At 38.2% G+C, this 27,605-nt stretch overlaps 1 pseudogene; it reads left to right on the top strand.

Moving 5' to 3' along the window:
* Window positions 1-27,341, top strand: part of LOC100479365 — a 75,485-nt pseudogene extending 48,144 nt beyond the window's left edge.
* The last annotated feature ends 264 nt before the right edge of the window (window positions 27,342-27,605 follow it).

The raw sequence follows: 27,605 nt of genomic DNA, 5'->3' as shown, positions 1-27,605 counted from the left end.
AGAGGAGCTTAACAGTCACCGACATTCTGCATTCTGTCACTGGATTGCTGTGTATGCATCCAGGAGGATCTTGCAACTCAAATTTGAGCTTCTTTAGAGAAGTCTATAAGCCATTACTTTGGGGGGAGTCAAAAGATAATTACTTATTTCTTGATCAAGTCAGTCATAGCATTTATACATGTACTACCCCTGAACATCGATGAATGTTCTAAATCTACCTTCCTTGTTCACAGATTGCTTGATTTATTTCCAATGGTGGATATCTACCTTACTAAATCTAGAGGGAGTTTAGTAAAATGAGTCTTAGATAAATTATTATATATATTTTAACAGCAAGCCTCACTTGAAGGGGTCCAGATCAACCTTGCCCAGTGGCCACAAAGATCTGCTTGGTATTTTCTAATTCTGGGTAGATGCTGCCAAAGTCAGCAGAAGTTTCACTTGCTTAAAAAGAAAACAGTCACTCAGAAGGCTCTCCTTTCATAGCTGTATTTGATATTTCAAACATGTAAGTATTTTCAGACAATGGGAAAACCATTTTGATTCCCTAGAGGATTTTGTATTCAGTGAAATTATGGATGATTACATTCTAGTCAGAAACAACATTATTTAGTAACTTTGTGTACTCCAGAAAACTTAACTCTCTCCTTCCAAGTGTCAGAGGCAGGATTTGAATCCAGGTCAGCATAATACCAAAGCCTTTAAAGTAACTTATACCTTAAGCACAGTTGGGAATGCTGCTGGCTTTAGCGAGGGAGCTTTCTGCCCATGAGCCAGTACGCAATTCTTTTTTTTTTTTTTTCCCCTTCCTTGGGGAAGAAATAGGACACATAAGCTGTCTCTACTACGAATGTTTCAGTCCAAGAGATATTTTAACCATGCTGTTTAAGGGGAAAAAGAGTAATGAAAGTCTTTTCTTCTATCTACCTTCCAACTAAAATTTTGTTTGCCTGCTACTTTTAAATGTTTATTTTAGAAAGTACAGAAGCCTTTGCTCTGAGTGTTTCAAAAAGGGGGGGAATGTAGTAATTGGATGTCATCCCTGTTGAGAAGCTCTGTCTCTGAGAAGATTACAGAGGAGAGGACGGGAAATATCCTCTCTTGAAGTAGTTGCCACATAGTGGCCATTAAACTTGACTTTGGCAAACCTCTTTGTCAACCCCATTTGTTTTGGAAAGATTCCAAAAAGGCATTTGAAAAAAAATCTTTCAAATTATTTCTACTTCATAATGTTCTGAAATTTCATCTCAGAGCTTTGAAAAAAGTAAGCAATTAATTAACAGGGAGATTTGTAAAAAGGAGAGAGCTCTCCCTGATTTTGGCAAGGCCCCAAAACAGCATAGACTAGTTATGTTAAGAATTACAGCAGGGGTCTAACAAAATTAACTTAGGTTAAGCCATTACAAGTTATTATAGCGTAAGTCATGTGGCCCTGTGCAGGCTTCTCATTAAGGGTGACACATAGGGCTGTGCCAATTGTGCCTTGCACAAAGATGGCTGGCTGAGAGCCTGCAGGTGGGGGCAGAAATCTTTCCCTCGCTAAGCGCTCTCAGCTTTGCACTCTGTGAAATAGTCTGCATTCTCTGGGAGGGGGTGGGGGGCTGATCTCTTCTTCTGTTTGCTCTGCCCAGATAGGATGCCTTTTGGAAAGGCACATAAAGATTCTGGATGTGCGGTCAGTGGGTTCTGCTTCATATTCAGAGGAACATAACAATAAATAAGAATCGGGAACAGAGGAGGAATAGCCATTCAGACTACAAATATATCTATGGAATTTGACTCCAGCTTACTTTGTGAGAATGTAGCACCCATAAAAATTAGTGGCAGTGGCTGAGGAAGAGAGTCTTGAGAAAAAGAGTGGCTAGGGTGGCAGTATCTATACAGTTCTGCTCCATATAAAGGGCTCATGACAGAGCTAAGCAACCCGTAGGAGTGGACACACTGCTCTCAACCCGTAGGCCTGTGCTGGTTCCACTGCCTGCTACCCTCTGGACTGGTTGCTCTTCATGCCTGAATACATAGACATTTCTCCTTTCTTAACCTCTATACTTGATTTAAACGGTAATTCCCATGACATGATTACTAGGCTATTTGATAGCCAAAATAAAATGTGTAATTTATTCAATTATTGCATTATGCAGATATATTTATGCATATATATGTATGCTCAACGATGTACATTGTATACACACAGGACATATATGTGTACACATGTACGTGTATGCATGTATATGTGTGTATATATGTACGTGTGTGCATGTATGTTTGTATCCTTCTCCTTTTGGCCTAAGCAGCAAGACTGACTTTAGAGGAAACCATGCTGTAGTAGTGTCCTTTGAGTATGTCAATAAGAGTTGTCCCGGGGCCTAAATTAACCAAATGGTGGTTTATGATAAATAAAACTATAGGGCAAGACCCCCAATATATGGATATGGATGGATATGTGACCAAAAAATTTTAAAAGATATTTCTGGACTAGCAGATAATTTCCTCAATCATACAGAGGAAATTTAGTATCTAAACTAAAATATCATGGGTCCTAATAAGATTCTACTTTAATTTTCTGTAGGAATTAACTGCAGGTAACTTCAATTACAATAGACAAAAAACCTAAAAATCAAAAAGCCCCGGCTAATTCTTGAGTCAACACTACATTGGCGGCCACGTTTGTGCAGAGCTGGAATGTGGAGTCTCCTCTGATCTTTCAAGGCTAATTCTGTAATGGGTGAAATATTACAAGAACAAGCAGTCCAACAGATATAAAGGTGTCAGGCTGAAGTACAATCCAGTTTTATCAAAAGACATTGCTCAGGTCTTTTAATTCAAATTCTCTGAATGTATTTTATATAAGATTTTGTGAAATGTCTATTGTAATGATTTACCAGTTTGTTTTAATTGGCAGGAAGGCATAGATTTATATTTAAAACCTGAGGAAAAATATTTTAAATATCTTAGCCAAATTTATTCTATAAAAATAAGTATGATTGCTTTAACATATCAATCTATGTATATAAAGAATTTGGGAAATTTTATTGGTAAACCAAACACATGTCTAAATATAGAAAATCCTACCCAATCATGCATAAGTGAAATCTGCTACAATCATTCGTGAATGTTAAATGTCAGCAGTGATGGATATTTATACAGAAAAGGAAGAAAAGGTGGAACAGTGGCATTATGGATCAAAGTTTTTCAAAATAACATTGATATGTTTTGACAGAAGGGAGAAATAGTAAAATATTTTAAGAAAGATTAAAAAGTAAAAAATAGAAGGAATTTGTACCGTGTTTTATGGGCAACAGCCTGGAGGTCAGTACAGTCATTTATTCATGAGTGAGAATTATTTGTCAATTATGTAGCGCATTGCTTTCCAACTAGGGTGCCAAGGGACCCATGGGTGGCCCTGGAGGGACCACCATTTCCAAGAAGTCACCAGTCAGTTGTTTTAGTTAATCATGTAAAACAGAAATGACTAATTTTTGACAATTCAGTGGGCATAGTATCTATTCACAGTTATCCCTTGGGTTGAATTTTATTTGAAGGTGAATGTAATTTTACTCCTTTTAATGAACCAAAACCTTAATAAATTTATAAATTGTGAAATCATAAGTAAATACTACAGTTGGAAATTGTCTAAAGTTTTAGGAGTGAAGTACAATTATAAAACTCATGACCTCAGAGTTCTAGGCATGATTCTTTGCTGACAAAGATAATACTATCCTGAACAATACTTAACTGAACCCAGATCACCAAAAATAAATGTCAAGGCGTGAAGTTAAATATGTGAAATGCATCTGACTTTTGTCCCTAGTCCTGGATAGAATTCTGACAAGGAAAAGTATTTAGTGAATCTACGTAGTTACCCTTACTTAGTAAATGTAGCTTAGGTACCTATGAATATTTTATTGTTAATCCATAGTTTATAATAAATATTGAGTGATTAAGCTAGACACTGTTCAAGGAACTGTTCTAAAATCAATCTATCCTCACCAAGCCCTATTGGTTTAATATATGACACAGTATAAAACTATATTTACGAGGAGGGGAGGTTAAGATGGCGGAGGAGTAGGGGACCCCTTTTTCAGCCGGTCCCCTGAGTTGAGCTGGATAGGTACCCAGACCAGCAGGAATATCCACGGAATCAGCCTGAGACGCAGGAAGATACATCTGGATCTCCACAAATGAACATCTCCAGCGCTGAATATCGAGGTACCAAGCGGGGAGCCGTGAAACCGCGCACAGATATCCGAAGCTAAACAGAAGGGGGAGGGAGCCGCCGTGTCAGGGCGCCGGGAAGCGGTAGCCACCTGCAAGGGGGAGCGGACAGACCGCGGACCCGCACGCTTGAGACAGCAGGCTGAGAAGGGAGCTCCGGGAGCGCACGCGGGACGGCTGGCGGTTGGCGGGCCACCTGCACGGGGGAGCAGGCGGACTCGCGGACGGCACCCGCGAGACAACAGACTTAGAACGCGAGCTCCAGGAGCGCGCGCGCAGGGCGGCTGGCGGGCCACCTGCACCGGGGAGCGGGCGGACCGCGGACCCGCACTCTGGAAACGGCAGACTGAGTCCGTGAGCCGGGAGCGTGCACCACCAAGCATCTCACGGAGCTCCGGAGCTCCGGTGTGCTCACTGGATCGAGGCTGAGACCGGGAGCTCCGGGAGCGTCCGCGGGGCGGCTGGCGGCTGGAGGGCCACCTGCACGGGGGAGCAGGCGGACTCGCGGTCAGCACCCGTGAGACACCAGACTGAGACGGGGAGCTCCGGGAGCCCGCGCGGGGCGGCTGGCGGCTGGCGGGGTTGGAAACACAAAGGACAGAGACGTGCCGGCCCTGGAAGTGAGGGCTGGGACGCCGGGTGTGGGGCGCACAGCCCGGGATGCTGCAGGGTTGAGCAGCACCAACAGAAACAGAGTTAAAGTGGCCAGAACATCAGTGGAGAACGATCCGCGATCCCTCTGTTCTGAGACAGAGGCTGAATTTCAGCCGCTGCTGCTCTCTCAGAAGAGGCATAGCAAACCGCCAGGGAAAGCCGCCAGAGAACAAAAGCCCGGAAATACCGGCTCACAGGGTGCCCATCCCCATCCCCCCTCGCAAGGGACACAGAGACTCTACCCAAACAGGGTTTTCTGAGTACCTGCAGGCAGGCCCCTCCCCCAGAAGGCAGGCTGAAAAATCAAGAAGCCCACAACCCGGAGCGCCTGAGTGGCGCAGTCACCAAGCACCTGTCTTCGGATTAGGGTGTGATCACAACGCTCCGTAAGGAGTCCCTCATCGGGCTTCTCCACCGGGAACCTGCTTCTTCCTCTCCCACTCCTCTGCTTGGGTTCCCTTTCTTGCTGACTGTCTCTCTCTCTCTCAAATAAATAAATAAACTCTTTAAGGAAGAAGCCCACATCCCTAAGATCTCTATAAAACAAGGGCGCACGGCCTGGGTCCCAGTCAACACTTGGGCTCTGGACAACCCTGCAATCTCTCTTCATCAGAATGACGAGAAGGAGAAGTCCCCCCCAGCAAAGAAAAGATAATGAGTCTGTGGCCTCTGCCACAGAATTGGCCTCGGCCACAGAATTAATACATATGGATGTATCCCAATTATCAGAAATGGAATTCAGAGCAACAATGGTCAAGATGATGAGTAAACTTGAAAAAAGCATCAGAGAAAGCGTTGCTGAGAATATAGAATCCCTAAGGGCAGAAATGAGAGCGAATCTGACAGAAATTAAAAATTCTATGGGCCAAATACAGTCAAAACTAGAGGCTCTGACGGCCAGGGTCACCGAGGCAGAGGAACGCGTTAGCGAATTGGAGGATGGGTTAGTAGAAGAAAAAACGAAAATAGAAGCTGGTCTTAAAAAAATCCACGCCCACGAATGTAGATTACGGGAGATTACTGACTCTATGAAACGATCCAATGTCAGAATCATCGGCATCCCTGAAGGGGTGGAGAAAAACAGAGGTCTAGAAGAGATATTTGAACAAATTGTAGCTGAAAACTTCCCTAATCTAGCAAGGGAAACAAGCATTCGTGTCCAAGAGGCAGAGAGGACCCCATCCAAGCTCAACCAGGACAAACCTACGCCACGGCATGTCATAGTGCAATTCGCAAATATTAGATCCAAGGATACAGTATTGAAAGCGGCCAGGGCAAAGAAATTTCTCACGTACCAAGGCAAAGGTATCAGGATTACGTCAGACCTGTCTACAGAGACCTGGAATGAGAGAAAGGCTTGGGGGGGCATTTTTAAAGCTCTTTCAGAGAAAAACATGCAGCCAAGGATCCTTTATCCAGCAAAGCTGTCATTCAGAATTGATGGAGAAATAAAGACGTTCCAAAATCGCCAATCATTAACCAATTTCGTAACCACGAAACCAGCCCTACAGGAGATATTAAGGGGGGCTCTATAAAGGTAAAAAGGCCCCAAGAGTGATACAGAGCAGCAAGTCACAACCGATACAAAGACTTTAAAGAGAAATGGCATCATTAAAATCATATCTGTCAATAATCTCTATCAATCTAAATGGCTTAAACTCTCCCATAAAACGCCACAGGGTTGCAGATTGGATAAAAAGACATGACCCATCCATTTGCTGTCTACAAGAGACTCATTTTGAACCCAAAGATGCATTCAGACTTAGAGTAAGGGGATGGAGTACCATCTTCCACGCAAATGGACCTCAAAAGAAAGCTGGAGTAGCAATTCTCATATCAGATAGACTGGATTTTAAACTAGAGGCCATAGAGAGAGATACAGAAGGGCACTATATTATTCTTAAAGGAAGTATTCAACAAGTGGATATGACAATTATTAATATATATGCCCCCAACAGGGGAGCAGCAAGATACACAAGCCAACTCTTAACCAAAATAAAGAGACATATAGATAAGAACACAGTAATAGTAGGGGACCTCAACACCCCACTATCAGAAATAGACAGAACACCCTGGCAAAAACTAAGCAAAGAATCAAAGGCTTTGAATGCCATACTCGACGAGTTGGACCTCATAGATATATATAGAACACTACACCCCAGAACCAAAGAATACTCATTCTATTCAAATGCCCATGGAACATTCTCAAGAATAGATCATGCTCTGGGACACAAAACAGGTCTCAGCCAATACCAAAAGATTGAAATTATCCCCTGCATATTCTCAGACCACAACGCTCTGAAATTGGAACTCAACCACAAGGAAAAACCTGGAAGAAACTCAAACACTTGGAGGCTAAGAACCATCCTGCTCAAGAATGACTCGATAAACCAGGAAATCAAAAAACAAATTAAACAATTTATGGAGACCAACGAGAATGAATACACAACGGTCCAAAACCTATGGGATACTGCAAAGGCAGTCCTAAGGGGGAAATACATAGCCATCCAAGCCTCACTCAAAAGAATAGAAAAATCTAAAATGCAGTTTCTATATTCTCACCTCAAGAAACTGGAACAGCAACAGAGGGACAGGCCTAACCCACTGACAAGGAAGGAGTTGACCAAGATTAGAGCAGAAATCAATGAATTAGAGACCAGAACCACAGTAGAGCAGATCAACAGGACTAGAAGCTGGTTCTTTGAGAGAATCCATAAAATTGATAGACCACTGGCAAAACTTGTCCAAAAACAAAGAGAAAGGACTGAGATTATTAAAATTATGACTGAAAAGGGAGAGGTCACGACCAGCACCATTGAAATTGCAAGGATTATTAGAAACTTTTATCAACAGCTATATGCCAAAAAACTAAACAATCTGGAAGAGATGGAGGCCTTCCTGGAAACCTATAAACTACCAAGACTGAAACAGGAAGAAATAGATTTCTTAAATAGGCCAATTAACTATGAAGAAATTGAGTCAGTGATAAACAACCTTCCAAATAATAAAACTCCAGGCCCAGACGGTTTTCCTGGGGAATTCTACCAAACATTCAAAGAAGAAATAATACCTATTCTCCTAAAGCTATTTCAAAAAATAGAAACAGAAGGAAAGCTACCAAACTCATTCTATGAGGCTAATATTACCTTGATCCCCAAACCAGGCAAAGACCCCCTCAAAAAGGAGAATTACAGACCGATTTCTCTAATGAATATGGATGCCAAAATCCTCAACAAGATCCTTGCTAATAGAATCCAACAGTACATTAAAAGGATTATCCATCATGACCAAGTGGGATTCATACCTGGGATGCAAGCATGGTTCAACACTCGCAAATCAATCAATGTGATACATCATATCAACAAGAAAAGACTCAAGAACCATATGATCCTCTCAATTGATGCAGAAAAAGCATTTGACAAAATACAGCATCCTTTCCTGATTAAAACCCTTCAGAGTGTAGGAATAGAGGGTACATTTCTCAATCTCATAAAAGCCATCTATGAAAAGCCTACTGCAAGCATTATTCTCAATGGGGAAAAGCTGGAAGCCTTTCCCTTAAGATCAGGAACACGACAAGGATGCCCACTCTCGCCACTATTATTCAACATAGTACTAGAAGTCCTTGCAACAGCAATCAGAAGACAAAAAGGGATCAAAGGTATCCAAATCGGCAAAGAAGAAGTCAAACTGTCTCTCTTTGCAGATGACATGATACTCTATATGGAAAACCCAAAGGAATCCACTCCCAAACTATTAGAAGTTATAGAACAATTCAGTAAGGTGGCAGGATACAAAATCAATGCCCAGAAATCAGTTGCATTTCTATACACGAATAACGAGACTGAAGAAAGAGAAATTAGGGAATCCATCCCATTTACAATAACACCAAAAACCATGCGTTACCTTGGAATTAACTTAACCAGAGACGTAAAGGACCTATATGCTAGAAACTATAGATCACTTTTGAAAGATATTGAGGAAGACATAAAAAGATGGAAAAATATTCCATGCTCATGGATTGGAAGAATTAACATAGTTAAAATGTCCATACTACCCAGAGCAATCTACACTTTCAATGCTATCCCGATCAAAATACCGAGGACATTTTTCAAAGAACTGGAACAAATAGTCCTTAAATTTGTATGGAACCAGAAAAGGCCCCGAATCTCCAAGGAACTGTTGAAAAGGAAAAACAAAGCTGGGGGCATCACAATGCCGGATTTCGAGCTGTACTACAAAGCTGTGATCACAAAGACAGCATGGTACTGGCACAAAAACAGACACATCGACCAATGGAACAGAATAGAGAACCCAGAAATGGACCCTCGGCTCTTTGGGCAACTAATCTTTGATAAAGCAGGAAAAAACATCCGGTGGAAAAAAGACAGTCTCTTCAATAAATGGTGCTGGGAAAATTGGACAGCTACATGCAAAAGAATGAAACTTGACCACTCTCTCACACCATACACAAAAATAAACTCCAAATGGATGAAAGACCTCAATGTGAGACAGGAATCCATCAAAATTCTAGAGGAGAACATAGGCAACAACTTCTATGACATCGGCCAGAGCAACCTTTTTCACGACACATCTCCAAAGGCAAGAGAAATAAAAGATAAAATGAACTTATGGGACTTTATCAGGATAAAGAGCTTCTGCACAGCCAAGGAAACAGTCAAAAAAACTAAGAGACAGCCCACGGAATGGGAGAATATATTTGCAAAGGACACCACAGATAAAGGACTGGTATCCAAGATCTACAAAGAACTTCTCAAACTCAATACACGAGAAACAAATAAACAAATCATAAAATGGGCAGAAGATATGAACAGACACTTTTCCAATGAAGACATACAAATGGCTAACAGACACATGAAAAAATGTTCAAAATCATTAGCCATCAGGGAAATTCAAATCAAAACCACACTGAGATACCACCTTACGCCAGTTAGAATGGCAAAGATAGACAAGGCAAGAAACAACAATTGTTGGAGAGGATGTGGAGAAAGGGGATCCCTCCTACATTGTTGGTGGGAATGCAAGTTGGTACAGCCACTCTGGAAAACAGTGTGGAGGTCCCTTAAAAAGTTAAAAATTGAACTACCCTATGACCCAGCCATTGCACTACTGGGTGTTTACCCCAAAGATACAGACGTAGTAAAGAGAAGGGCCATATGCACCCCAATGTTCATAGCTGCATTGTCCACAATAGCCAAATCATGGAAGGAGCCGAGATGCCCTTCAACAGATGACTGGATTAAGAAGCTGTGGTCCATATATACAATGGAATATTACTCAGCTATCAGAAAGAACGAATTCTCAACATTTGCTGCAACATGGACGGCACTGGAGGAGATAATGCTAAGTGAAATAAGTCAAGCAGAGAAAGACAATTATCATATGATTTCTCTCATCTATGGAACATAAGAACTGGGAGGATCGGTGGGGGAAGGGGGGGATGAAGGGGGGGTAATCAGAGGGGGGAATGAAACATGAGAGACTATGGACTATGGGAAACAAACTGGGGACTTCAGAGGGGAGGGGGTGGGGGAAGGGGATGGACTGGTGGTGGGTAGTAAGGAGGGCACGTATTGCATGGTGCACTGGGTGTTATACGCAACTAATGAAGCATCAAACTTTACATCAGAATCAGGGGATGTACTGTATGGGGATTAACATAATATAATAAAAGAAAATTAATTATTTAAAAAAAACTATATTTACACATTTGGTAAATGAAGAAATTCAAATTCAACAAGTTTCAATTGTCCAAAATTTGTCAGCAAGTAGCAGATGTGATATTTAAACTCTGATCTAACTTAACCCCAAATCCATGGTCTTATATACCATGATCTACTGCAGAAAAAGTGCCAGTACCATGAGTTTATATTTTGCAGACAACTTTTCAACACATACCATTCTTTTCCTTTTAGGTGTAATTAACAGATAGTGTTGTATTAGTTTCAGGTATACACAATATTTCAATAATTCTGTACAATATCAGTGCTATCATGATTAGTGTATTCTTAATCCTCCTTATTTATTCACCCATTGTCCCATCTACCTCCCCTCTGGGAGTCACCATAACTAAAAAAATTAGTTGAGGAAAAGGGAAGCAGGTATGTATAGGAAACTTGTCTATACCTACTTGAAAAGGGAATGTATACACCATAGGACATGATAACTAAATTAGATCAATGAATTAAAGAGAATTAGAAAGGAATTATGACTACTAAATAAAGATTATTAGGATATATTTTGATCTCAGAAGGAACTACAAGTATTTTGGGAAAATTTTACATTGACAAATGCGACAGCAGAAAATCTTCTAACAATACAAAATGTGAATGGACGGTTTGGTTCATTGTCATTCAACTTACTTGGGTTAGGGGACTTTGCTTCAATGTTGCCTTGTGTGGGTCTTTAATGCCCTATCCAAGTAACTTTAGATCTTTTGATGGACAGTACAGTGTTCTGTAAGATTCAATAATAAAGTCATCCCATGAGGCAAAATTCCCATCTAGATGCCTGTGCATATGTTCAAGCAGATGACAGTAGTTCACTTGCCATCACATCAGGTGGCCCTTCTGAGTGTAAAAGCGGCTATCATTGCTCTGCAGCTTACAGCTCTACGTATCTCTCACAGTTAAGATAACACCAAAGACTTATAATTAATTTCTAAATGACTCAGATAAGTCTATCAACTCATCCCATTGCCGTTTTGCTCTGCGAATAACCCCTCTGAGTCACATTTCCAGAGCCATCAAGGAAAATGCAAACTCATTTTATGTGGTTATACAAGCCACTGAGAATATGTTGGTGTGGGAGGCAGGCAGGCTGAGAACACGAATTACTTAAAATCATTTCCACCAAGGTGGTCTCAGAAGGAAGGCAGCATCCTGTTGCTAAGATAACAATGATAGGATCTCCTATCCGATTATGAAAATGTCACAGTCACCTCCTGAAACAAGTCTGTTTTCCAATGTTTTTCTTTTTTGTTCTACATTATGACAGAGGTAGATACTGATGAGATCTCTAAGCTGCAAACCCACCAAGGATGCTATCAGTTTTCATGGATCTCCTAGAAGCCTTACGGTCTTTCATTACCCTGGCAAAAGAAAGTGTTTCATTACATACATTCTTTGGACCTGTCAGGGTAACTGACTACAGCTGTGACCAGGAACTCTGAAAATGTAGATGCTTAAAACTCACAGAGATCCATCAAAATCAAAGCAAAGATCATCCAAATACCATTTAGGGCACGTACTGTTTCGTACTGTTTCTCTGTTGGCCTAACATGCTCTAGTTCCGAGACATGTCAGGGAGTTTCACATCATAGGAATCTAGGAATTAAAGCAGAACTCTACATCCCTGACAATAAAATCTCCCAGGAAACAAATCAATGGGAAAAGAGCCTCAGTTTGTGAATGGAATGCTTCTTATTTGCATCCATGACAGGGAAAAGAAATCACTTTTTTGCTTCAAGATATTGCCCTTAAATGTTTAAGTAGTTTCTCTTACAACATATACTCACTCTCAAGACCACTTTAGGACCAGCCACCCAAGCCACCACTAAGTGACATACATGCCATTCACTGAAAATGTAGTATAGATTCTCTGGTGAAAAATCAATTCCCTGGTTTGCAATATCCCAAAACATGCAGATCTCTAGAAGAGAATGGACTTCATTACATGATGATTCATCTATGTTCACTAGTGACCTATTAAAATATATTAGAATAGTGCTGCTCAAATGTAGGCTATAGAACTTTGTGCATCCATGAGCTGTTCTTTAATGGTTCCCAATAAAGTAAAAACAAAAATTGAAAGCACTTACAAGCATAGAAATTTGAGAGAATAATTTCACATCTGTTGGAGTAATGCTAAAAAATAAAACTGGACCTTGTGTTCTGCATGTCTTGTTTTATTTATTTCATTTTCATAGGAGTTAATTTTATTATATGTATAGTCTGGGTACTCCAGAGAAATAGAATGTATAGGATCTATATCTATTTATCTCTATATGTCTATACCTATAAACTTATTATGTTTATGTCCACTATCCTTATTATAAAGAATTATCTCATGACATTATGAGGTTATTCATCAGCAGGATGAGTCAGCAAACTGGAGACACAAAAGAGCTGATGGCTTAGTTCCAGTCTGAGTTTGAAGGCATGAGACTAGGAGAACCAATGGTACAGTTCCAGTTTGAAGGCCAGTAGGCTTGACCCAGGAAGAGCTTACATTTCAGTTTACTTCTGGGGGCAGGAAAAACCAATATCCCAGCTCAAAACCAGTCAGGCAGAAGGAATTCCTTCTTATTTGAAAGAGGGTCAGGCTTTTATTTGTACTTAGGCCTTCAACTGATTACATGAGACCCACCCCAATAAAGTGGGGGGGGGCAATCTGCTGTATTCAGTGTAACAATTTAAGCATTAATCTCATCCAGAAACACTCTCACACAAATACCCAGTATAATGTTTGACCAAGTATCTGGGCACTCCTTGACCCAGTCAAGTAAAGTAAAATTAAACATCAGAGTATTTTTTTTAAAGTATCTATCCGTGATAAATTAGAAATTTTTAAAAGTCAAACAAACAGATAAACTGGCCCTTCAGCACTCATACTTTGAGAATCACCCAAATACTTATTTCCTCAATCAGGTCAGAGGTAGGTTTAAGAGCTGATTTGTATAGAGTCCAAAGGTTTCCAACTAAAAAGCTTTCCATGAAAGAAAAAAAGATGTAAATTCCACCCAAGTCTGGTGATCTATTTATGGGAAGGTTATCAACATTACTAGAAACAGGGTTTGGGTAAGTCAATACCAAAAATAAAACAGAAAAACATGGCCTTACTATGGAGGGACTGAGAAAGCTATTTCAAGCCAAAACTAAAAGGACAGAAATTCAAAAGGAAGTCAGAATCCTGACATATTGGCCAATGGATATGCAGTTAAGGGTCTGGTATAAATTCAGGTGAGTGTTTAGCAGGGGAAGGTGTTCTTGACTTCACAACTAGTATATCCCAACATCCTCAGATTTCATTATTCTACCATTTGGAGAAATTTTTAGAGCCGTTTTTGCAATGACACATTGTACAATGTAATACTGGAAACTTTAAAACTATATTAACTGAGCCAATTAAAGAGTTAATAAGAAAAAATACAGAACGATGTTTTCTGTAATAAGACAGTAGAAAATGTATTTGTTTTTCATTATGGCATTACATGCACATATTAAGATCCATGTTAAATGAAGTGTCTACTCTTGTTTATAACTTGAGTTCTAAAACATTGCATTCTGTCTTTTGAATCAAAACAAATTNCTACTCTTGTTTATAACTTGAGTTCTAAAACATTGCATTCTGTCTTTTGAATCAAAACAAATTAATCTCTCCCTTTGAGATATCCTTAAAATTTAGGATTAATAATCTTTGAGATCTATAGAATGTCTTTCCTATATAGGGAAAGAGTTTGAACATACTAACATTTATTAAGAGACACATATTTTCCAGGCATTATGCTAAGTATCTGAAGTCTCAATACATAATTTTAATTAATTCTTAAACCAACACCATGTTCTTAACTTCATTTATTGATGCAGATCTTAAGGTTCAGAAAATTAAATATCTTACAACAGTTGCTCAGATATTAAGTGCCAAAGGCAGGATTTGAATCCAGATCAACACAATACCAGTGCTATCGATGCTCACTGCACTATGAGACAGCAGGAGTGAGGGCTATAATGGATGAAGGGAGGGGACAGGGAACGAGAGAGCAAGAATGAGAAAGACAAACTACCTTCATATGCCCTTCCATAATATGTTGCTCCCAGCTATCGACCTTATTCTGTGAAAATAAAGATAAGATTGTAAGATTCTAAAAGTCAAATCATCTGAATGCATTTTCAGTTGGTTTACATGTATTCTGATAGGACGGAGTAAAATGGTTGTCACCTGGTGAGAATCAACTTGTCATGATTACTCCCAGAGAGCTGGCAAACTTCAAAATGTTTTTCCTCACTGTATGTGAGAGAACAAAGAGGCATTTCATATTTTGAATTAGACATGCAGTTGTCCCAGTGATATATAATCTTATCAACAGGAATGAGGATGAGAGAGGTGGCTGTCCTCTATGCCTGGCTGGTTTAACGTTGGTCAGAGTTGGTGTTTTATCACCACTTTAAGAAGGTGTCATCATCTAGGTATATAAGAATTACTCAGGTAAACTTCAGTCCAGGTAAGGCCAGGAGGCTTGTGCATTCCATAAATCAATGAGTGAGTCCTTACCATTTCTTTAGCTTCTGCAATATGCTCCTTGGTAAGTTAAAAAAAAAATTAAAAGCAATATAGCTAGGTGAAATGAAAGGAGACAGTTGACTGATGATAGTGGCTCCAGTTCTCACCAATAAATTTTATCTTGAGTTATTTCATAATACTTTTTCTCACCATGTGCATTTATTGACAGTTGCATTCAGCCCTGGCACTAGTTATCATCAAAGCATTGAATATATTAAGAAACCTATCTCAGACCGACAGAGTTTCTAAAGGTTGAAAGAGGTCTATTTAAGAAAAAAACATCATTTTGAACTTAAGCTTCTGCTGTCAGAGCATTGATAACAAGTGGAAATATGCTTCACTTTTATTTGCATAAGGACAGTAGTCACTGTTATCCGAATAAAGAACAATTTATTAAATGGGAAATAGAGAATCAAAAGAACTAAAAAATAGAAGTTGCTCTTCAATTTATGTTTGGTTAAAGAATGAACGATTTATTTGAGTAGAGTGGACCAGTGGTTGTTTAAAATTGTTATTTAAGGGAAATTAAGCTTATAGCTACTTTTGTTTGCATACAGCTGCATTGTTTTTCTGCTCCATTATAGAAACCAAATAGTCACATTTCTTCTTAACAGCTTAGCTAGGTAAATAATAAACAGCAGTTAACAGAACATGGAAGTTAGTACTACAAATGAGCTAACAACCCACAGCCCCATCTGTTAAACACCTGTTGATGTACAAGATATTTAGTATCCATCACTTAGGAGCTATAAATCTTTTCAAGGGATGTTATTTTCATCATTTATCTGGAGTAATTGTCTTACAATTCCAATGGTAATTAGCGGCAGGAATATTTTCCGGAAATGCAATCTGAACTTTCACTTCTATGTTAATCCACTTGGATTAGTTTGCTTGGGCTGCCATAACAAAGTACCACTGACTGGGTGTCTTAAACAACAGAAATTTATTTTCTTAGTCCAGAAGGCTGGAAGCCTAAGATCAAGGTGCCAGCAGGTTTGGTTTCTCCTGAAGCCTTTCTCCTGGGCTTGTAGATGTCCTTCCTCTCATTTTATCCTCACATGGTCTTTTCCTTGTGTGGGGGCATCCCTGTTTCTCTCTGTACATCTCTAATCTCTACTTCTTAAGAGCACACCAGTCAGATTGAATTAAGCTTACCTCAATAGCCTCACTTTAACTTAATTGCTTTTTTAAAGGCCCCATCTCCAAATATAGTCCCATTAGGGTTTCAACATACAAATGGGGGTGGGAGGGCACAATTCAGTCCATAGCACCACTATTTAACAACTTTTATGTTATTTGACCCTGTTGGATATACCCTTCTTTATATTCTTTTCTATCAGAGAATGATACATTCTTATTTTTTTAAGATGAATTTTTTAATAATTTTTTATTATGTTATGTTAGTCACCCTACAGTATATCCTTAGTTTTTGATGTAGTGTTCCATGATTCATTACTTGCATATAACACCCAGTGCACCATGCAATATGAGCCCTCCTTAATACCCATCACCGGCCTATCCCAATTCCCCACTCCCCTCCCCTCTGAAGCCCTGTTTGTTTCTCAGAGTCCATAGTCTCTCATGGTTCATACCCCCTTCTGTTTACCCCCCCTTCATTCTTCCCTTCCTTCTCCTACCGATCTTCCTGCTATTTCTTATGTTCCATAAATGAGTGAAACCATATGATAATTGTCTTTCTCTGCTTCACTTATTTCACTTAGCATAATCTCCTCCAGTCTGGTCCATGTTGCTGCAAATGTTGGGTAATCATTTTCTGATGGCTGAGTAATATTCCATTGTATATATGGACCACATCTTCTTAATCCAGTCATTAAGAGGAATTTTTATCCATTCTTCTTAACTTTACCCTATTTTAAAGGACATGTAAAATAATTTCCATGAGATTGCATGGATAGAGCTGCTTCAAAGTAAAACTTAGAAAAATTAAAATGTGCGTGGTGTATTTTTAAATTAATTTGAGGTAATGTAGTTGACCTTTGTTACCTTGGAATGGGGAAGAATTTCTAAAAACAAAAACATCAATGCAAAAAAAAAATCAAAATTTTGAAAATTTGATTAAAACAAAATTAAGCATTTATGCTCAGCAAAAAAGTTTCAGGGCTGAAATAACAGATTATAGACTGAAGTTATTTTGGCAAGGCCTGAAAATAATGGAGGGGACTTATATGTGGAGTAAACAATGGATTTCTGTATATCAACTTCTGTGTATAAACTTATTAGAAAAATGGAATATGCACTTCACAGAAGAAACACAAAAAGCTAACAAACATATTGTAGACGTGCTCCAATTTGTTTATTAACTAAAGATGAAGACACAATGAGATATCTTTTTACACCCATTAGAAAGCTGGGCTATTGCAAGTGTTGGTGAGGATGTAGAAATATAGGAATGTCCATGCACTGCTGGTGAGACAGAAGGCTGGTGTATCCATTCTGGAGATCACATTGTTTATAATTTGTATGAGTAAGTACAGCCTATAACCCCACAATGCCATTCCTGGGAGATTCTCAGCAATTTCTAATGGAAACAAACAAGAGTATTCATGACAGCATACTTGTGAGTGTGGGGAATTAGAGTTAATCATGGTTTCCATCACTGTTGGAATTGATAAATAAAGGGTAATTAATACACTCCATGGAATTTAAGTAGAAGTCGAAAGCAATGGAATATCTCTACACATTAAAACATGGTGAGAATTTAAAAGTTTAATGTTTATGGCAGGTGCCATTTTCCTCCCTCACACTCCAGGATACACACAGGGTCATGTGTAGGAAGCAGGGCTGCACAGACACTTGCTACCTAACCTGCTAGCAGTGTGCCATGCCCATGAGTTCTGAGGACCCACCCACTCCAAACCTGCTAGCCTCAGCCATAGGCTCAGGGCAAGTTTTCTTAAAGCTGTGTACACTGTGTCCAGATGCTGGGTGCACAGCCATTGCCAGGTGCTTCCCCCAGCCACCCCCACGCAGTCCCCAGCTGCCACCATACTTCAGAGGATCCAGGATTGGACTAGTGGCCCAGTGTAAATTTTGCTAACACTGCCACCCTGCTTCCAAGTTTCCCAGTGGGCATGCCCCATCAGAACTGGCCTCCCTGGGTCCCACTAACACCACAGAGAGCAAGCACAGACCACATCAGACAAAGTCAGTGCAGATGACTACACTGAAAAGAAAAGTGACTCAGACACAACAGCAAGGTGTAAGCAACATCACATAGGATACTCTCCTGAAGTGCCAGGTTCTGGTGAATGGGTAACACTGCACTGCAGGGCACTAGAGGACCTGTACTTCATGAAGTCACTACTTTTAAGAGCAGAAGACATAGCTGACATTCTTAACAACAGAAATGCACACAGAATGACAGACAAAATAAGGAAACAGGGAAATTTATCCCAAACGAATGAATAGGACAAGGCCATGGCCAGAGATCTAAGCAAAACAGATAAAAGTAACATGGCTGGTGAGAATTTAAATCAATGATCATAGGGATACTCACTGGACTTGAGAAAAGAATGGAAGACATGAGTAAGACCCTTAAACCAGAGATAAGGAATAACATAGCGGAGTTAAAAAGCTCAATAAATGAAATGAGAAACACACTGGATGGAGGAACAGCAGAATGGAAGAAGCAGAGGAAAGAATCAGTGACCTAGGAGACAGAGGAATGGAAAGTAATAAAACTGAACAAAAGAGAGAAAAAAGAATTATGCAAAATAAGAATAGACTTAGAGAATTCAGTTTTTCCATCAAATGTAACAACGTTTGCATTACAGACATCCAAGAAGAAGAAGAGAGAGAAAAGGGGGGAGAAAATTTATTTGTAGAAATAATAGCTGAAGACTTTCCTAATCTGTGGAAGGAAACAGATGTCTAGATCCAGGAGATCTCACATTAAAATCAACAAAACAGACCCACACCAAGACATATTGTAATTACATTTGCAAGATAAAGTGATAAAAAAAAATTAAAATCAAAACCAAAGAAGACAGTAGCTTACTAGGGAAAATCCACAAGGGTAATAGATTTTTTAAGAGAAACTTTGTAACCCAGAGGAGAAAGGCATGAAATATTCAAAGTCCTGAATGGGAAAAATCTGAAGCCAAGAATACTCTAACCAACAAGGCTATCATTCAGAATAGAAGAGATAAAGACTTTCCCAGACAAAGACCAAAAGACTTTATGTCCACTAAACCATCCCTCCAACAAATATTAAAGGGGGCTCTTTGAGTGGAAGGGAGAGACCAAAAGCAACAGTATGAAGATGGGAAACATAAAGGTAGTTAAAATGAATATTTCTGTAAAAAAATCAGACAAGGAACTCACAAAATAAAAGGATATATAATAACATATATCTAAAATGTGGGGTGGAGAGGAGAAAAGAATGGATTCAAATGTAAATGACCACTGGGATGCCTGGCTGGCTCAGTCAAAAGAGCATGTGATTCTTGATCTCAGGGTGGTGAGTTCAAGCCCCGCATTTGGTGTAGAGATTAAGTAAAACAGAACTCGAAAAATTTTTTTAAAAAATTAAACAACCATCAACTTAATATAGACTGCTCTATGTAGAAGAGGTTATATACAAACTTAACAGTAACCATATGTATCAAAGACCACTAATAAATATGTAAAAATAAAGAGAAAGAAATCCAAATATATCACTAAAGAATATCAGCAAAACATGAAAGAAAGACAAGAAAGGATCAAAGAAAATCTTCAGAAACAACCACAAGACAAATAATAAAAAGATAATAAATATATATCTATCAATAATTACTTTGAATGTAAATGGACTAAATGCTCTAATCCAAAGACATAAGGGTGAAAGAATGGATAAAAAAACAGGACCCATCTATATGCTGCCAACAAAAGATTCATTTTAGACCTACAGACATATGGAGAGACATCTGTCATGCAAATGGATAGCAAAAGAAAGCCAGAGTAGCAATACTTATATTATAAAAACTAAATTTTAAAACAAAGACTTTAACAAGAGACAAAGAAAGACACTATGTAAAAATAAAGGAGACAATCCAACAAGAAGATATAACATTGTTTATCTTCTTATATAACAATTATAAATATTTATGCCCCAACACAGAAGCACCAAAATACATGAAACAGTTAATAACAAATATACATTTATTAATAACAATACAATAATAGTAGGGACATTCACACCCAACCTACACTGATGGCCAGATGACCCAAACAGAAAATCAGCAAGGAAATAGTGGCTTTGAATAACACACTGGACCAGATGGCTCTAACACCTATACATTCCAAACACTCCATCCTGATACAGTAGAATACACATTCTTTTCAAGTGCACATGGAACATTCTACAGAATAGGCCACAAAACAAGTCTCAACAAATTCAAAAGATTGAAGACATAACATGCCATACATCTTTTCTGACCATATGCTGTGAAACTACAAGTCAACCACAAGAAAAAATCTAGAAAGAGTGTAAATATTTGGAGGATAACTAACATGCTACTAAACAATGAATAAGTCATCAGGAAATAAAAGTAGAAATAAAAAAGTACATGGAAACAAATGAAAATGAAAAGACAATGATCTAAAATCTAGGGTGCAGCAAAAGCAGTTCTAAGAGGGAAATTTATAGCAATACAGGGTAAACTCAAGAAGAAAGAAAAATCTCACGTTAACAACCTAACCTACCTAAAGGAGCTAAAAAAAAGAACAAACAAAACCTAAAACCAGCAGAAGGAAGGAAAAAATAAAGATTAGGGCAGAAATAAATGATATAGAAAAACAAACAAAAAAGAACAGATCAATGAAACCAGAAGCTTGTTCTTTGAAAAATTAATAAAATTGATAAAACTCTAGCCAGACTCATCAAGAACAAAAGTAAAAGGACTCAAGTGAAATCACAAATGAGAACGGAGAAATAACAACATCACAGAAATACAAGCAAATATCAGAGAATATTATGAAAAACAATATGCTAACAAATTGGACAACCTGGAAGAAATGGCTCAATTCCTAGAAACATCTAAACTACCAAAATTGAAACAGGAAGAAATAGAAAATTTGAACAGACTGATAACCAGCAATGAAACAAAAGTCCAGGATAAGATGGCTTCACAGGTGAATTCTACCAAACATTCAAAGAAGAGTTAAGGTGTGCCTGGTGGCTCAATTGGTTAAGCGTCCAATTCTTGGTTTCAGCTCAGGTCAGGATCTAAGGGTTGTGAGATCAAGCCCTTCGTCGGGCTCTGGATTCCCAGCTCAGCACGCAGTTTGCTTGAGATTCTCTCCCTCCCTCTATGCCCCTCTCCCTGTGTTCTCTGTCTCTCTCAAATAAAATCTTTTAAAAAATTAAGGAGTTAATACTTATTCTCAAACTATCACCACCACCCCCCAAAAAAGCAAAAAAACAAAAAACAGAAAAGGAAGGAAAACTTCCAAATTCATTCTATGAGGCCAACATTACCTTGTTATTAAACTGGATAAAGGCACCACTAAAAAAGAGGCCAATATCCCTGACGAACACATATAAAAATTCTCAATAGAATACTAGCGAACTGAATCCAACAACACATTAAAAAAAAATCATTCACCACAGTCAAGTGGGATTTATTCCTGGGTTCCAAGGGTGGTTCAATATTCAAAAATTAATGTGATATATCATGTCAATAAAAGAAAGGATAGGAACCATGCAATCATTTCAATAGATGCATAAAAAGCATTTAGCAAAGTACAACATCCATTCACAATAAAAACCCTCAACAAAGTAGATTTAAAGAGAACACGTCTCAACATAATAAGAGCCATATGTGAAAAACACACAGCTAACATACTCAATGGTGAAAAACTGAGAGCTCATCCCCTAAGGTTAGGAACAAGACAAGAATGTCCACTCTCACCACTGTTATTCAACATAGTACTGGAAGTCCTAGCCACAGCAATCAGACAACAAAAAAGAAAAAGCATCCAAATTGGTAAGGAAGAAATAAAACTTTCACTATTTGCAATAACATAATATATTTAGAAAACCCTAAAGACTCCACCAAAAAAAACCTTGCTAGAACTAATAAAGGAATTCACAAAAGTTGCAGGATACAAAATCAATGGACAGAAATCCGTTGCATTTCTGTATACCAATACTGAAGCAGCAGAAAGAGAAATTAAGAAAATAATCCCACTTACAATTGCACCAAAAATAAGACAGCTAGGAATAAACTTAACCGAAGAAATGAAAGACCTGTACTCTGAAAACTATAAAACACTGATGAAAGAAATTGAAAAGGACACAAATGGAGACATTCCATGCTTATGGGTTGGAAGAACAAATATTGTTAAAATGTCCATACTACTCAAAGCTATCTACACCATTTAAAGCAATCCCTATCAAAATACCAACACATTTTTCACAGAACTAGAACAAACACTCCTAACAATTTTAGGAATCACAAAAGACCCTATATAGCCAAAGCGATTTTGAAAAAGGAAAGCAAATTGCTGGAGGCATCACAATTCTAGACTTCAAGCTATATTACAAAGATCTACTAATCAAAACAGTATGGTACTGGCACAAAAATAGGCACATACACCAATAGAACAGAATAGAAAACCCAGAAATAAACTTATAACTATATGGTCAATTAATCTGCAACAAAGCAGGAAAGACTATCCAATGGTAAAAGGATAGTCTCTTCAACAAATGGTGTTGGGAAAACTGGACAGCCACATGCAAAAGAAAGGAACTGGACCATTTTCTTAGACCATACAGAAAAATAAACTCAAAATGGATTAAAGACTTAAAAATGAGACCTGAAACCATAAAAATCTTAGGCTGGAGCAACATTTTTCTGGATCTGTCCTGTGAGGCAAGGGAAACAAAAGCAAAAATAAACTGTTGGAACTACATCAAAACAAAAAGCTTCTGCACAGCAAAGGAAACAATCAACAAAACTAAAAGGGAACTTATTGAATCGAAGAAGATATTTGCAAATGACATATCTGATAAAGGGTTAGTATCCAAAATGTATAAAGAACTTAAACAAAACTCAGCATCCAAAAAACATAACGTAATTTAAATATGGGTAGAAGACATGAACAGACATTTCTCCAAAAAAGATATCCAGATGGCCAAAAGACACATGAAGAGATGTTCATCATCACTTGCCATCAGGGAAATGCAAATCAAAACTATAATGAGATATCACCTCACACTTGTCACAATGGCTAAAATCAACAACATAAGAAGCAACAGGTGTTGGCAAGGATATGGAGAAAAAGGAACCCCATCACACTGTTGGTGGGAATGCAAACTGGTGTGGATACTATGGAAAACAATATGGAGTTTCCTCAAAAAATTAAAAATAGAACTGCCCTACAATCCAGCAATTGCACTACTGGGTATTTATCCAAAGAATACAAGAACATTAATTCAAAGGGATACATGAACCCCTACATTTATAGCAGCATTATTTACAATAGCCAAGATAGCCCACCCCCACCCAGTGTCCATCAGTAGATGAATGGATAAAGAATAGGTGGTATATAAATACAATGGAATAGTACTCAGCCATAAAAAAGAATGAAATCTTGGGACGCCTGGGTGGCTCAGTTGGTTAAGCATCTGCCTTCCGCTCAGGTCATGAACCCAGGGTCAAGGGATCTAGTTCCGTGTCAAGCTCCCTGTTCAGTGGGAAGCCTGCTTCTCTCTCTGCCACTCCCCCTACTTGTGCTCTCTCTCTCTCTGACAAATAAATAAAATCCTTAAAAAAGAAGAATGAAATCTTGTTATTTGCAGTGACATGAATGGAGGTAGAGAGTATAATGCTAAGTGTAATAAATCAGAGAAAGCAAATACCCTATGATTCCACTCATGTGGAATTAAAGAACAAAACAAATGAGCAAAGGGGGAAAAAGACAAATCAAGAAACAGACTCTTAATTATAGAGAACAAACTGATGGTTACTAGAAAGGAGGTGTGGTGGGGGAGATGGGTGAAATAGATGATGGGGATTAAGGAGTGTACTTGTCATGATGAGGTTTGGGTAATGTACAAAAGTGTTGAATCACTATACTGTATACCTGAAACTAATATAACTCTGTATGTTAACTGGAATTATAATAAAAATTTAGAAACTTTAATGATTAGTGGGGAAAATGCTTAATTAATGAAATCTATGGCACAATCAACATATGTATATTAAAATATATGCACACAATAACAATAAACATTTTATGACAACAGAGAAAACTTTCCAGTGGATACAGGAAAGGAAGGGCAGTCAGTAGTAAAGGGAAAAGACAAAACAATGAGCATTGATCAGAACCGAGGAATATAATATAATCAACTTGATCCTCTACACTACAATATAAAAGAAGGGAAAAGAATTTCCAAGAAATCTTCTTGAGGAGTTGAATTTACATTTGGGGAAACCCCTTTACAATAATATATAAACATTTTCTGGGATCAACACATTATCACTAATGGAACTTTATGTGAAGTAAGTGACCACCATGACCTTCTGGCAAAGAAATAGTTTTGATAGATTAGTCTTGAGCTTCTTCTAATTCATATTACTAAAAGTCTGTCCAGTTGCATATACTTAGCACGCTCTATCAGCACTCATGTTTTGCTTCTTTTGTGACAATAGGTACTGAGTTTTATCTTTTCTTCTATTTCCTTATCTAATCACAGTGACTTTTTTTTCCATTTAATTGAGTCTTCATTTTACCTTTTTAAGTCACTCAGATCAACTGTTACTGCATTGTATGTATATATATATATATGTATATATCTTATGTATATGTATATATCTTATGCACTCTTTTCTTCCAACAATTTCCTACAAATCAACACAAAGAAATAGATTCCAACTGCACCCACCTTCTCAAAAAAAAAAACAAAAAACCCATTACGAAAATTTTGCAAGTGAAACTCTATTTAGTCCACATGTTTATAACTTTTCTTTTTTCAGATCTAGCTGACATTTATCAATGGAGTATTTATCCTTAAACAGAAATGTGAGTCTTCACACACTCATGTACCTTTGAAGACTCTTCATTGCTCAGGGGGCAAAGACCATGTCTTTTGATTTTCACTGATGTAACTAATCCAATCTTTGTCTCTAGTCTCAAACCCAAAATAGGTCTCAAATTAAGAATTATTGCAAAAGGAAAAATTATCACATCTTCCCTAATGATATTTACCCTATTTTAATTGTGCTTCCTCTCTGAATATTGAATCCCTACAGATGTTTTAAACTCTGTATGTTTCTACCACTGCTTAGAGTCATTTTCTCACTGGAAAGTCATAATTTTTTATTCTGTGTGGGTATCAGAATTTATTTATAATACTTTCCTGAACTAAGTTGCATTTGCCTTGTTTCTGATGTTACTCTTATGAATATATTTGTCTCCATTTCTGGATGACAATCAATTCTAAAAAGGTGGGGATTATGCTTTTATAATTTCTGAATAACCCTTCTCCCCATCCCTAGCTTCTTAATCTGCTTTCTTGCATACCATGAATGTTCAATAAGTAGAGTTTGATTTGAAATGACAGAAGTTTAGATAATTTTATAGTACTCTCAGAGTAATTAGATTCTAAATTCCTATCACGCATACTCATTGAGTCATATATCGTGATTGAGTTAACCAAACCTACTGATGTCTTTTGTGGTGACTAGGTGAGGAGAAGATAGCTAAGAACTTCTGGTACAATTAAGGAGACATTGGCTATAATAGCCATGGTTAGGGCAAGGAAGGCACTGTGTATGTGTGTGTATTGTCTTCACCAGAGGCAATGGCAAGAACCATAGATATGTCAGTACATCACCACCAACCAGCCCTCAGCTGGCATCAGTCCTAGAATGCAGTATAGGTGATATTTAGCTAGAGCTTGACATATATCGGGCACTCAAATTAAATAATTGAATCATATTAAACAATTGAATCCTCTTAAAACTCTATGAGCAAGTACTATTTTTATCCCTCTTTTGCACAGGACAAAATCAAGATGCAGAAAGTTTAAATAATTTCTCAGTGTCATATATCTAGTAAGTGGCAAAGCTGGGGTCTGAACCCAGCCAATATTATGTACTGCCTGTGCTCTTAAGCTCTATCATTGTGATGCAATATTGCCTATAAGTTCGATTCCCAAGATATAGTACCAGAAAAATCACATTCTAATGGACACTGGTGAGACTCTTTTTCTCACTAAGAATATATGTTTTCCTGTACCAGAGGCTGCTTGAAAAAAGGAAAACAGGGAGGAGAAAAGAAGACCCTTTTAAAATAAGAGAAATAGCCCTGATTTGAAGGTTTAACTTTAAAATTCTGACTATGGGATTCAAGAGACTGAGAATGCAAAGGGGAAAGTCTGAAAAATGGCAAGACTGAGTTGACAAGTTGAAGTCCTCCAGCTCCCATGCTGTACCTTGTAAATAGGAATGGAGGTCAAAAAAGAAAATGACATCAGTTATAGAAAACAGATAATATTATTAATATTATTGTTATTATTGTTATTTATTATTATTATTATTTGCTCGATGGTAGCATATGAATCACATCCCTCTTTCCTTACTGAACACACGTATTATATGAAGTAAACTATGATAACGGCAGTCACATATGCATTGTACCTGGGTATAATTCTTACTCCACAAATTTCACTGTGCAGGAAGTATCAAATTTCTTTTTTTACTTTAAATCAAATCTACTTGACTCCAAGCCTTAAGGTTCCATAATTCCAGGGGAAAGGAAGTTTGGAGTCAAGTTGATTTCATGATCCATTACCCATTCAGGCAGTCCTTAATCTGCCTCTTCAACTGTCTTTTCTCTTTCCCACTTCTTTCTCCAAGCCCTGGGCAAAACGGCAGTTTTCCCTTCTTCTTCTCTTTTTAGGATGCTTAGTATATTTCTTTCTGAAATTTGGCCAGAGATGATAGTTTGGTGGCTTGCTGGCCAGGTTAGTCTATTACTAGTGTTTGAAAGTGATGAAAAAGTTTAAATTAATTGCCTAGATAAAAATGGATACTCCTGGAAAACTGACAGATCTGGCAAAACAAGGGGCTCAGTTCCTTCTGGTAACACTAGCTGGAGGGGAGCACTACTGCCCCCTTCAGATGAGCCTTGCAGCCTTCAGATTTCCTCCTCAGGACAACTAGCATCTCCCAGGACATTAACCTGATGGTCCTTGACACTTAACCATATTTGCACTGCTGTTTCCTAGTATAAGAGAAGTATTTCCCTACAGCTATGTCCCTGTTGACCAAGGCCTTAACATTCCCTTCAGATTGACTAAATTTCATACAGGCTTCTTCCTGGCTCTAGGTCTCTGACCTCCTATTTTTTTTTTTTAGCTTATTTAGAAAACTTGCAATTGTGAATTCTTTCTCTGCCTCTTTGAGATGTAAATCTTCTCAAGTTCT

This window comes from Ailuropoda melanoleuca, chromosome 7 (genome assembly GCF_002007445.2).
Source record: "Ailuropoda melanoleuca isolate Jingjing chromosome 7, ASM200744v2, whole genome shotgun sequence".
Classification (NCBI taxonomy): domain Eukaryota; kingdom Metazoa; phylum Chordata; class Mammalia; order Carnivora; family Ursidae; genus Ailuropoda; species Ailuropoda melanoleuca.
This window is presented reverse-complemented; position numbering and strand designations above follow the sequence as displayed.